A 12514-nucleotide genomic window follows, 5' to 3' on the forward strand; every position below is an offset into this window, starting at 1 on the left:
TACTACATGGTACGCTCAAGAGAGCAAAGCTTTTATTTTCTTTGTTGAAACGTCCACAGCACCTATCACAGTGCCTGGCCTGTAATTTTGTGCATAATTAGTTAATGAGTGAGTAAATGATTAGATGGATGGTGGGTGGAGTTCCAGTAGATCTTAATAAATATTGAACGGCAACCTGCCTTGACAGTTGAATATTTCCACCATGATTCCAACTCCTCACCCCCCGATACTGATTTTAATGAAAATAGTTAAATAATCACAAAGAGGACAGAAATCCTTTCCTTCCTCCACAGACTCTTTATTGAACTCTTACTTGACTATAAAAAACTACTTTAGGAGCTAATGAATGAATTAGGAGCTAATCTAGCTGAATATTTTGACTGATCTCACACCAATCTATTTTTTTGCATGGGTCAGCATTAGTATGTATTAAAACAATCTGTATCCAGATTAATATATTTAGCTATATAATTGAGTATGCATTATTTTTTGTCTTAAAACTACTATTCAATAAGCAGACCACAAGTTGGTAGAAAATTTATATATGTGCACTTTACTCTGACCTAAAACTGAACCCATAAACTGCATTGTTTATTTTCACTGAGTCAACTGAGCTACTTCATACTAATATAGCATAGATAATTCAGTATTTTGAAATCTTTATTACTTCCCCAACGCAATATTTTTGGATTTCACAAATGAAACCCTAATGTTTGGTAATGAGTGGAACATTCTTTTTTTAAAACAACAAGAGTCTAATTAGATGGGTAAGAGGTCCTACAAGATTTATTGAGTTTGGGACAGTAGTTTTATGTTTGTTTGCTGTTTGAAGGATGGAAGAAAGGAGTAAAGTACCAATCTAGAAGGGAAATTTCTATGCAAAATTTTCATTTTTGAGAATTTGCTAGTGAGCTGGGTATTATTTTGGAAAAAAAGTCCAAAGCAATATTTTATGCCAGTACAAAAAATTCTGAATTTTTAAGGTAATGAAATTTTTCAAAAGTTAAGTAAAATCAAATAAATATGAATTAAAGATTTGACAGTTTACAAGAACTTCAACTTCTATACTGTATTCTACTATTCAGGGTAAATTTTAACTGACACATAGCTTCTGCTTTAACATGATGATATTTCCCAGTGGTATTTTTATTTCTAAATTCCCATTTTCTCTATTAAATACTCAAGCCAACGCTATTTGCATCAAATATTGCACTGCCCCTGGAGATTTGTTTGCAGGGCTTTCTACTTTTATCAACTCTCTATTCCAAACAGATCCTATGAATTTCACCCTTAAGTCAAATGGTTTGGCAGAGGAAGACATTTCGGGGTAAAATTTAAATAGTAATGACAAGTATTTTGAAATATTCAACAGTCGAAACTTTTTAGTCTTTTTTTCCCTAAATGTATAAAACAAGCAAACATACTTTAAACAACGACAGTAAAAAGCTATTGTACTAAACAGAGACAGTCAACAGCTGGTAGAAAATTGAATTGAACTTTGTCCAGAGACAATAGAAAAAGGAAATTAAAGGCTTCAAATTGCTTATAGCAGGCCAGAGTAAATCCAACTGCTTTTTGAGGTCATTAAAACATCTTGAACGATTTTCCAAAGATTTTTGGTTCAAGAGGCCCAAAAAGATTTTGCCAAGCACTACTTTCCTCTTATTGTATTTCATAATAAATTTAATCCATATGTTTCTGATTCATTTATACTTCAGTCATCAAACAGTTCTTGTGCAAGAGCTATTTGATTTCTAAGAAGTCATTTGAGCCTTTTATAGAAGTCTGCTTGTTTCCCTTGAAGTTTTGCAAAACTGAAAATACTTGATGTTCTGAACTGAGCTTTTAAGCTTTTATACAATCATAGAATCTTAGATATTAAATGCAATCTATCCCAACATCCATCCCAAAGTAGAATACTTCTTACCAATCTTTGGCAGATAAAATTTTGGTTGCTTCTTTACCATTTTCAGTGATAGGGAACTCATTATTTCAGAAAAAAGCTAATTCCATCAAGACTCATCCTTTCCTCTCTCCTGTCACACAATAGCTTGGCACTTATAAGGCTAAGTGTGGTTATGTGTGTGTGTATAATGACTTTGTCCTTTTTCTCAAATGCCTCCTTGTACCTTAATGCTACCTTCCCTTTGTTTTGATAATTTGGGAATTTACCTTACATAGAGAAACTATCTTGAAACACCAGTTTGTCTTAGAAAAGCTTCAATTTTTTTGTTTAAATATGTAAAAGACCTATAGATTTTGCATAATGTTTCCATTTAATCCATATTACACCCCAATAAGAAAATACCGGGCTTCCCTGGTGGCGCAGTGGTTGAGAGTCCGCCTGCCGATGCAGGGGACATGGGTTCGTGCCCCGGTCCAGGAAGATCCCACATGCCGCGGAGAGGCTGGGCCCATCAGCCATGGCCACTGAGCCTGCGCGTCTGGAGCCTGTGCTCCGCAACGGGAGAGGCCACAACAGTGAGAGGCCCGCGTACCGCAAAAAAAAAAAAAAAAAAAAAAAAAAACCACTGTCCCATTTGAAGGGGGAACCTGAACTTCAGAGATTTGATTAACTTTAATGAGGTCACATGACTGTTTAGTAGCTCTTGTATTCAAACCCAAGACTTGTTGATTCCAAAGGCATGGATCTTTCTTCTGCACAGAACTGAATTTCCATTAAAATTTCCTCATAAGGTCTTTCGAGAATGACGTATAGCAAAACAGACTGAGCTTTACACAGCTACATATTTAACTGCTTCAGAATGTCTACGTAGTAGGTTGTGTCCCATGAAAGCACTATTTTTGTCAGTCAAAAACGTTCAATGTCTACAATTTTTATGACTCAGTTTAACATACAGATATTCTTGACACCATGTTTGCCTTAAGTTTTGTAGTAGAAAATTTCAGGTGGTGCATCCATAAGCTCAGCAGGCTGAGGAAAATTAAGTGTTTTCTTTAAAAAAGTTAAAGAAATAACAGACCTTTGCTCAACTGTAAATACTTTTTTTTTTTTTTTTGCGGTACGCGGGCCTCTCACTGCTGTGGCCTCTCCCGTTGCGGAGCACAGGCTCCGGACGCACAGGCTCAGCGACCATGGCCTACAGGCCCAGCCACTCCGCGGCACGTGAGATCCCCGCGGACCGGGGCATGAACCTGCGTCCCCCGCATCGGCAGGCAGACTCTCAACCACTGCGCCACCAGGGATGCCCCAAGTGTAAATACTTAATTAAAAATTTAAAGTCCCAAGGGACTGGCTCCAGGAACCACCCTCACAGGCCCCTCTCCACAATACCAAAATCTGGGCAGGCCCAAGTCCCTTACATAAAATGACTTAGTACCTTCATCCTGCGGGACGCCAGAAGAATCCTAGTACCCTCATCCTGCAGGACGCCAGAAACGGAATCCGGCGGGAAGCGGAATCCCGCGGGAAGAAGCGAAATCCCGCGGGAAGAAGCGGAATCCCGCGGGAAGAAGCGGAATCCCGCGGGAAGAAGCGGAATCCCGCGGGAAGCGGAATCCCACAGGCGGTTTTTAACTTAAGTGACTTTTTCTCATCCTCCTTTTTAAAAGAAGATCATGATATGAGGAGCTACTCTCTGTTTCTGGGTATAAAGTAGGGATACATGTTATTAAAATTTTATTTGTTTTTCTCCTCTTAACTTGTCTTTTTATCACAGGGATGTCTCAGCCAAGAACCTAGAGGGGTAGAGGGAAAATTATTGGCCCCCTGCCTCCAGTTTGGAAACCAGTTTAGGACTTTCTGAGACACCATACTCATTTTAGAGGCTACAGACATGATCCTAAAAAGCTAGCAGAAGCTAGTGAAAGCTAAGAATTGTGCACAGTTAGCTTTACCAGATCTCACTCCGTAGCGCCTGGTCAAGAGAGGTAGGTAAAAATTTCTTGCTCCTTCCTTTCCAAATATAGATTAGCAGGAAAAAAATATTTGTGTGAACTTTTTTCTTAGGTATAGTAACTTTGTTAAAACTTGGAGTACTCTTGTTTTCAATTGATCCTTTTCCTCCTAGAGATGGTAATTGTTTCCTTTTGTCTCTGTCTTGTGTGTCATTTATCATAAGGAAGAGAATCATATGTGTGATGAGGTTTTCCTTTTGGCTTGTTTTATGTGTTGGGAGCTTGGCTTTGTGACCAGTGAGAATATTATCTCTGGTATCCTCCAGATAGAGTATGCATGTACCAGCACCCACTGGGCAGACAGCCCAGTAGGCTGTGGATCCAAGAAGCAGATTTCTCTTTGCCCAACTGTGCCAGCTCTCAGGGGAGTTTATTATAAGTGTCCTAATCTGTAAGGGGCCCTTGTTGTCTCATTAATGCTTAAAAAGTCCCATTCCAGTATTCCTGCCCAGTGTCACAGATTAGTGGGTCTGTAACTAGAGGTGTTTCCTGTTCTCATGGGAAACTAGTGCACTACACGGTGCTTACCACCTGTGACAACAGTGTTCTTTGCTTTCTTAGGATAACTTTGGGGGTGGATTTTCTGGATCTTGTGAAGGCTGAATTTCTTTTGGGATGCCTTTGCATCCATGGTTAACCCATAAAAAGGCTTATTGGTTTGAGTTACCATTGGATTTAATATAAGATTCTACACTTGTCAATACCAAGATGATGGATTCTTTGAATTAGATAAACTTCTATATTTGAAAAAAATTAGTGAGGTCTCATTCTAAACAATTGCCTTATTGGTACCTAAAGGCAGATCAAATAGAAAGGAGGACACAAAAGAGTTTGGCAGCTAGCCTTAAGGATTCCTTTAATAAAATGAAATTACAAAGACCTTTTGTCTCCACTTTGAGAAGATCACACCAAAATTAGCGAAGAGTTAGATCAATGGACATTCACAACCACACTCACAGGGGTGTTCTTCCCATCCACATTATAGTGGTTACCAGGCAACCCATATGCCCACCCCCCCCACCCCACCCCCACCCACCCCGCCAGGGCAAAACAGCCCTCACAGAGGAAATGGATGACTGGAATTTCATTCAGGTTTTCACAGGTAAAGGATCACCTGGAGGTCAATGTTCAGGGGCTAATAAAAACAATAGTAGAGGTTTTCCTCCAGAATGTAAATTGATCCAAGGTTGAATTGTGTGCTCAGAAAAAAAAAAAAGAAAGCCTTCCTTAAAGGCTTTGATAAACTTTTTAAAGTCACACTAAAGCACTAGGATGTAAAGATCTTCTGATTTCCATCATAGTTGGAAATCTGCCTTACTATAAAGAAACAAAGTTTAGGTGGATAGGTAGGTTAGTCACTTGATATTCAGGATACAACCTAATTCTTTGAGGTAATAGAAGGAACTTTGTCTTGCAAAGCTCTGCAAAACCAGAAATATGGCTCCAGAAGCAATTCAAAACCCAACTATCATTTTTACCAAGCCCCAAACCCCTCCTATTTGTCTCAAAGTCTTGTATATAATGGGACACTGGAAACAGAATTATCCTGCACTTAAGAAAAAGAGGAAATTTAAAAATAATAATTTTTTCCATACACCTCTGATAACAGGTATATATTCCCCAAAACTTCTAGGAGAAAATTTGTATACTTTCTCTGTACCTTTGAGATGTAAATCTTCTACCCTGTCTTCTCTAGGACCTAAGAGCTATTCTTTCAAATGCAAACTTAATGGAGAATTTCTCATCAGAAGGAGATAAAAGGAACTATTTGTAAATTAGGCTAATAAAAAAATCTTAAATATCCTCTCTACAAATATTAAGTAAAAACTTTAGCCATCTGGGCTGGTAAATTTAATTTATTCCTACTGCCAAAACTCACTTTGGGTCAAACTCCTCTCTCCTTTAAACTAGTTAGATTTGCATGACTGAACCTGTCATCGTTAAATATTGGTAGCAATTGCTATAACATCTCTGTGTTGGTCTGTAGGTTTACATGTGTCTATATATGTATGTTATATATGTGTGATATTTTTCTACCTGCAGATGGTATTGCCTAAATTAATTTGTAAATAAAGACTGGATATTCTAAAACTCTCAGATATATAGACTATCCCAAATGCTTTTCAAGTACATGTGATCTGTGATAATCTTCAGTAAATAAAACCTAGTTGAAGTGTGTTGGTTTAATTAAAATAAGCAACTCTTCAGAGTTATCCACATTAAATATAATGCAGACATGCAATTTTTATTCTACCTGAGTTTACTAGTCAAATTTATGTTGTCTTTGTTACAAAATTTGTCAGCAAAAACAAGAAAAACCTTGAGATGATTTCTGATGTTTGTCTTTGTCTAATGCCTCATGAAATTTTGCTCGGTAATATAAACAAAATTGTTGTGAACATGTGATTTAGACAGGTGTAAGTGGGATAGGAGTTTTTAGGTAGACTTTTCAGCAATAACTATATTTTATGTTATGTGTACTTAAATAGTTTAATGGATCTCTTTGGTATCTTGAAACCTTAGAGCTTTGCTGAGTTTAAATGATGGAAATTTACTCAATATTGATATTATTTTCAAATAAGATAAAATACTGAAGCATTGATTATTGAAAATAGTTTGGCCTGTTTTGGGCTTTTGCCAACCAAAAATCGTCACTTTCCATTTGCCTTTACAAGGATGAAGTCAGTAGCTACTGTGGTCGCTAACCTTCAAAACACCCTAAAAGGAGTTCAGGGTGGAGGTCAGGAATGAGGCACTCTGCTCTGGGAAAAACTGGCAGAACAAGTCTTCAGATGGTTAGATATTTTCAGGAGATTTTATGAGCCCCATTTTTTGCATCTTCTAATATCTAGAAAAGCACTAAAATTATTAACAAAGACATCTGCTCCTGGTGACTTGCAGCAACCTTCTGCCAAAGTGTGTGCTTGACTGCATGTACCCACTTCACTAAAATCACATGTACGCTGACCTCTTTGGAGCAGTTCCTCAGAGCTATCTGAGAGGCTGTCTCCCAGGCTATAGTCCACATTTTACCCCAAATAAAACTTAACTCACAACTCTCATGCTGTGTGTTTTTTTTTTTTTTCAGTTAACACTTCCTTGTTGTAGAGAACCAAAGATAGTTTGATCTGTTAGTAAACACACCTGTGCCACATTGAAAAATTTTATATGATGAAGCATATGCTTCTAGAAACTATGAAATATTTTCATAAATTTTCCAATCTAAAGAATGCTGGTATAACAGAAAGTTCATAATTGCTTGCTTCTTAGTTTTCACTACAAATTAATGCTTCTAAGGGTTAAGAATTCTAATTAATATGTGTAATCAACATTACTAAAATAAGAGAAATAACTCCATATGCAATGAAAATAAGATGTGTTTTAGACCAAAATAAAAATTATCAATATGAGGTATGGAGGTGCATTTTTTTAAGGGAAATGAAAGTAATTTTGTCACAAAACTTTTTTATTTTTTTTCAGAATGGGAAAGAGGAGAGAAAAGGACAAAATGGTATAGAACATTCAGAAGAGAGAGAGGAAATCTTACCTCGGGTGGTCAAATTGACTAAAATTAAATGAATATATTGTAAGGGTTTTAAAATAAGCTTTAATATCAATAGTGTCCTTATGTAAAATTGGAATTTAATTTTCTTTCATCAGTTAAAAGGACAAAGTTTTCTTGGACTGTTGGTCTGATACTGATAAGAAGTTGTTAAATGTTTTTCTTTACCTTTTAAGTAATCTGCCTAGAAAGCAAACACTTTGTATTTTATCAACATAGTTTCAATGTGCTTCATGCTATCTTAATCAGGCCTTTGATTATTTAAGAAAACTGAATCTTCTAATATTTATAGAGCCAAGTTTTGCTCACAACTATGTAGGCTTCTGTATTTGCCTTTAAAATTTTTTATTGTCACTTTGGTTAAATAGATAACTGAGCATTGTTTCATAATGATCAGTGATCTTTACTTTACTTAGTCAAGTGTCCAAAACTTTTGATATTTTTGACAAACTTCCCCAAATCAAATTCTAAATAAAGTGTTTTTGATCTGGAAGTAACTTTGGGATTTTTCCAGTGGGTCCCTGGAACATATCAAAAAATTTGTTGTCTCTCCCTATCAAAGGAGAGATATTAAACTAATTAGGCTTATTTGATATGTTAAATTATGTGGGAAGCATTGTCATATAAGTGATGCTAAACCTTAGACATATTTGTGTGGATATATGTTTTTAATATATGTTCCATAAATTGTACACAATTCTTAAAATTCTGATACATCATGGTATAATGTTATCGGTCATAATTCTGCCTATTAAAATGTTGTATGTCACAGAAATAATTTTCTTGTCAACTACATTATAATGAACTTTCATTAGATCTTTAACTACAGACATTTTAAAGTCTTTTGTCGTTTATAGAGTGTTATTGTTTTACTCTGATTCTTTTGAAAAAGTATTTCTGCAAAAGTTCTTCATCTTCAAGGAGATTCATAGAAAGGACTCTGGCAAGCACAGGTTTCTGATAACTTTTAAGATCACAAAAATAAACTAGGTAAGAATATATAGAACTAATGGAAAAACTGGATCCAAGCAGAGCAATAATTAATAACTGAGACTGAATGAACTGATAATTTTTATGACTTTGTTTGAAACATTACTGGTTCTTTAATGTTTTGTTTTAAGATTTAAGAAAACCTTTTTTTTTATTTTATCTTAAGCTAACTATGATTTACAGCAATTTTTAAAATTATATCTCTGTAAGTAGAATTGAAACAATTACTTTTTCTCCCTACCTGATCCCTCCAGAATTCACAAATTGTTAGTGAGTAGTCTTATTTTCATGAAATTTATTTCTTTAAGTTAGTTAGAACCTGTTCTCCTTATAACAGGAAACAATTAGAAATATTAATTATCAAAGCTTTGACTGGAATGTCAGATTTGAGAATGTACGTAGAATCAGATACACCCAACAGCTTTAAAGAACTTAGGTTTACTTTATGAAGTCAATAAAGCCTCTTGGAGATATAGCCTTATATTTTTTATAGAGTTTCTGACAGCCTAACTAGGTGAGTAAGGAAGATCACTTCCTGGCAGGTACAGGTACCTCAGGATATTTGGGGGACCTTGAGAAGAGAGTAATTAACCTAAATAAACAGACATTACAGGCTAAGACAGATGACAGGTCCTTGACTTGTCTGCTTGGGATTGAGAGGTTTTTTAAAATCCAATCAGATTCCTATGAAAAGTTCAAGCAAAGCAGATTCAAGAGAACCTTTATAGGTCAGTCATTACTTTTGCTCTACTTATGTAAATAATCAGGCCAAGTTTATTGAAACTAGACTTATTTTGCAAAAAAAAAAAAAAAAAAAAAAAAAAAAGTAGTCTTAATTTTGCTATCTTTAAAAGAAATAAGGGTTATTTTAGAGAGACCAAGACACACTTGTGGAATTTAGATTCTAGTTCTGTTAATTGTATTTGCCGTTTTGTTATTTACCTGTTAGCTGGACTGGATCCTGAATTCTTCTAATTTCCTCAATTACCTAGCTGAAACTCTCCAAACTAATGTTTCAATTCTCTCCCACCCTTTTGACTTGGAATCACTAACTTATGCTGCCTTTTTCCCTGAAGCCCTGCAAACTAAATGCATGAACAACTGGATATGAACTTCAGAGAAATTTTCAGAACAGCTCCTTTTTTAGATAATCTTTGTAATATTGTGTGTGGGTCACTCAGAAAGTTTACCTGGACACTTAATTACATCATCAGAAACATTCAATGTGCAAAAGATGCTTTGACCCTGACATCTAGAAATCTTCTCAGCTGGCTTCCTTCAGAACTCAAACTGGGTTTATGTCCTGCTTCAATTACTAACCTTTGTTTTTCTCATTTCCATAGAAATACCTTATTAAATACCTGGTTTCTGGAATAATACAGGCCTAGCTTTGGGAGCACGGCTGCATCACTGCCTCCTGAATGAGACACAATTGTTTAACTGAATTGGCCAATTTTCAGGACTAAGACTGGTTCAGTATGAAGGAGCAATCTATCAACTAAACTTCTGGACTTGAAAGTTCTTATTTGAAGTTTCAGAGGCAGGACTAAAGGGGAACAGAATTTTGCTACCCCAAAGTATGTCTCATTGGCATAAGGATTATATTGAGCTAGTTATTATTGAGAAACTGCAAACATAAGAGAAGCTCTGAAAACCAAGTTACCACTTTACAAGACCCATTTACATTTATAAGGGAAATCTCTACTTGTAAAGGAGTCTCCCTCTCTACACCAGAAAAAGACAGATGAATCTAGCAACTCTTATCAATTCAGAAGACAACAACTTAAATGTGTATAGCAATCTGTCTTTGTTACTTTGCTTTTCTTGGCAACCTTCCTTAAACGGCATCCCCTTACAACATCTTTTGTCTTTAGGTGGAGATGTTATTTAAGGTGGTGGCTTGGGCCATTTCAGAGTATTTAGTTTTCTTGGGTATCTCCTATGAATACAGGAGGTATACATGTTATTAAGCTTCTCTTTGTTTAATTAAAATTATGATGTTGAAATAACTACTATCATAACAAGAATATATATTGGCAGTTCCTCTATTGATTGATTAAAATTCAACAAGCATATGTTTGTCAACTAATTCTTGTCTTTATAATCATATCCTTAAAATATTTTCAGAGAAATAACATTTCCAGAACCGAAGAGAGGCTCTAATGGCATGGACATTAATTTTTTTTAATATTGTTAATTTATTTTCTAACTTTGTACACTATATTACTAGCAGCTCATGTTAATTAAATATTACTTATATAAGGGAAAAAAAAATAGTGATGCCTTGTGATGCTTCAGTTACTGGGTCAAATATATTTTTGTCCCATCCTGACTTCATCGCTTATTAACTCCTCTGCTTCAAGCTAAATATCTCGCTGCCAGACTGTTACCTCATTTATAAAATGGCAGGTAGTAATATACATGACATAGAGCAATTCCATAAAACTATATGATTTGCAATATGATAATCCATCAATAACTGCATGCTTCTTATCACCTACAATTATTGTTTGAATATTTACCAGATTAATATTTAAACTTTCTTTATTACACATAATAAAGTCTTGTTAAATACTTCTTATTTTTTTTCTCTGTATATCTATTAGATTACCAATGGTTTTTGCATAGATTTGCACAAATTCCGTATATGATCAACATTTTTATATTTTGGTGTCATTTTAAACAAAGATATAACTTTTCTGATTATAAATTTTATTCTGTTGCTTTTAGATTTAGAGGTATTTCCTTTTGGAGACCTAGTATTCATTTATATTTTTAAAGCTATTTTCTGATTTATTATTTAAAAACCATCTGGAAATAAACAAATAAATAAAAACCATCTGGGATGTATTTCAGCTTATGGAATGAATGTGATTCTAATTTTATCTCCTTTTATTTCTTACTTCCAAAATACATAATAAATTCGATGAAAGCAATTATAGATTATTTATCTTTTCCTAATTTTCTCTGATTTTATCATTTAAAATGATAAATACCATTATAAAGGACAACTTTCATATACCGAAGATAATATTTTAAAATATTCTTTGTTGTTTCCTCAGGATTTGTTTATCTATTCATTCTGTTTTCTTCAGACACAAATATAGGAATAATAATAACATCATAAAGTGAACTTGGAATCTTTTTACCACACTTAAAGTTTTGGAAAAATGTAAACAACTTAGTTGCCTTCTGGAATTAAGACAGTAGAGAAAAATAAATCCCATTCTTCTCCTGAAAATCATCCTTAAACAGGCAGAAAATGGAACATTATTGCAAACTCTATCAACACCTCTTATAATAAATTCAAGCAAGAAATTAAAAGCTGAAATAGATCTGAGAGACAACAGAGATCAGAGAGAGCACTCTATAAAGAAGAAATGAGTCATAAATCATAGGCACTCATGAAATTAGTGTATGCTGGAAAGAGCAAAAAAAAAAAATCCTCATTGAGTAGACTGAATTGGATTTGAAAATAAACTAGTATGATTTATTTGCAAATAGATGAAAATGATCAAAAATGTAAAAATGTGAACTAGGAAGAAATAGAAAATATGAATAGACCAATCACAAGTAACAAAATTGAAACTGTGACTAAAAATTTTCCAACAAATAGAAGTCCAGGACCAGTTGGCTTCACAGGCAAATTCTATTTAGAATTTAGAGAAGAGCTAACACTTACCCCTCTCAAACTCTTCCAAAAAAATTGCAAAGAGAGGAACACTCCCAAGCTCATTCTACATGATGTAGGCCTCCATCATGATACCAAGACCAGACAAAGATATCACAAAAATGAAAATTACAGACCAATATCACTGATGAACAGAAACACAAAAATCCTCAATAAAATACTAGAAAACTGAATCCAACAACACGTTAAAAGGATCATACACCATGATGAAGAGGATTTATCCCAGGAATTCAAGGATCCTTTAATATAGGCAAATCAAACATTACGATACATCGCATAAACAATTTGAAGAATAAAAAACATATGATCATCTCAATAGATGCAGAAAAAGCTTTTGACAAAATTCAACACCA

Source organism: Stenella coeruleoalba (genome assembly GCF_951394435.1).
Source record: "Stenella coeruleoalba genome assembly, chromosome: 13".
NCBI classification, from domain to species: domain Eukaryota; kingdom Metazoa; phylum Chordata; class Mammalia; order Artiodactyla; family Delphinidae; genus Stenella; species Stenella coeruleoalba.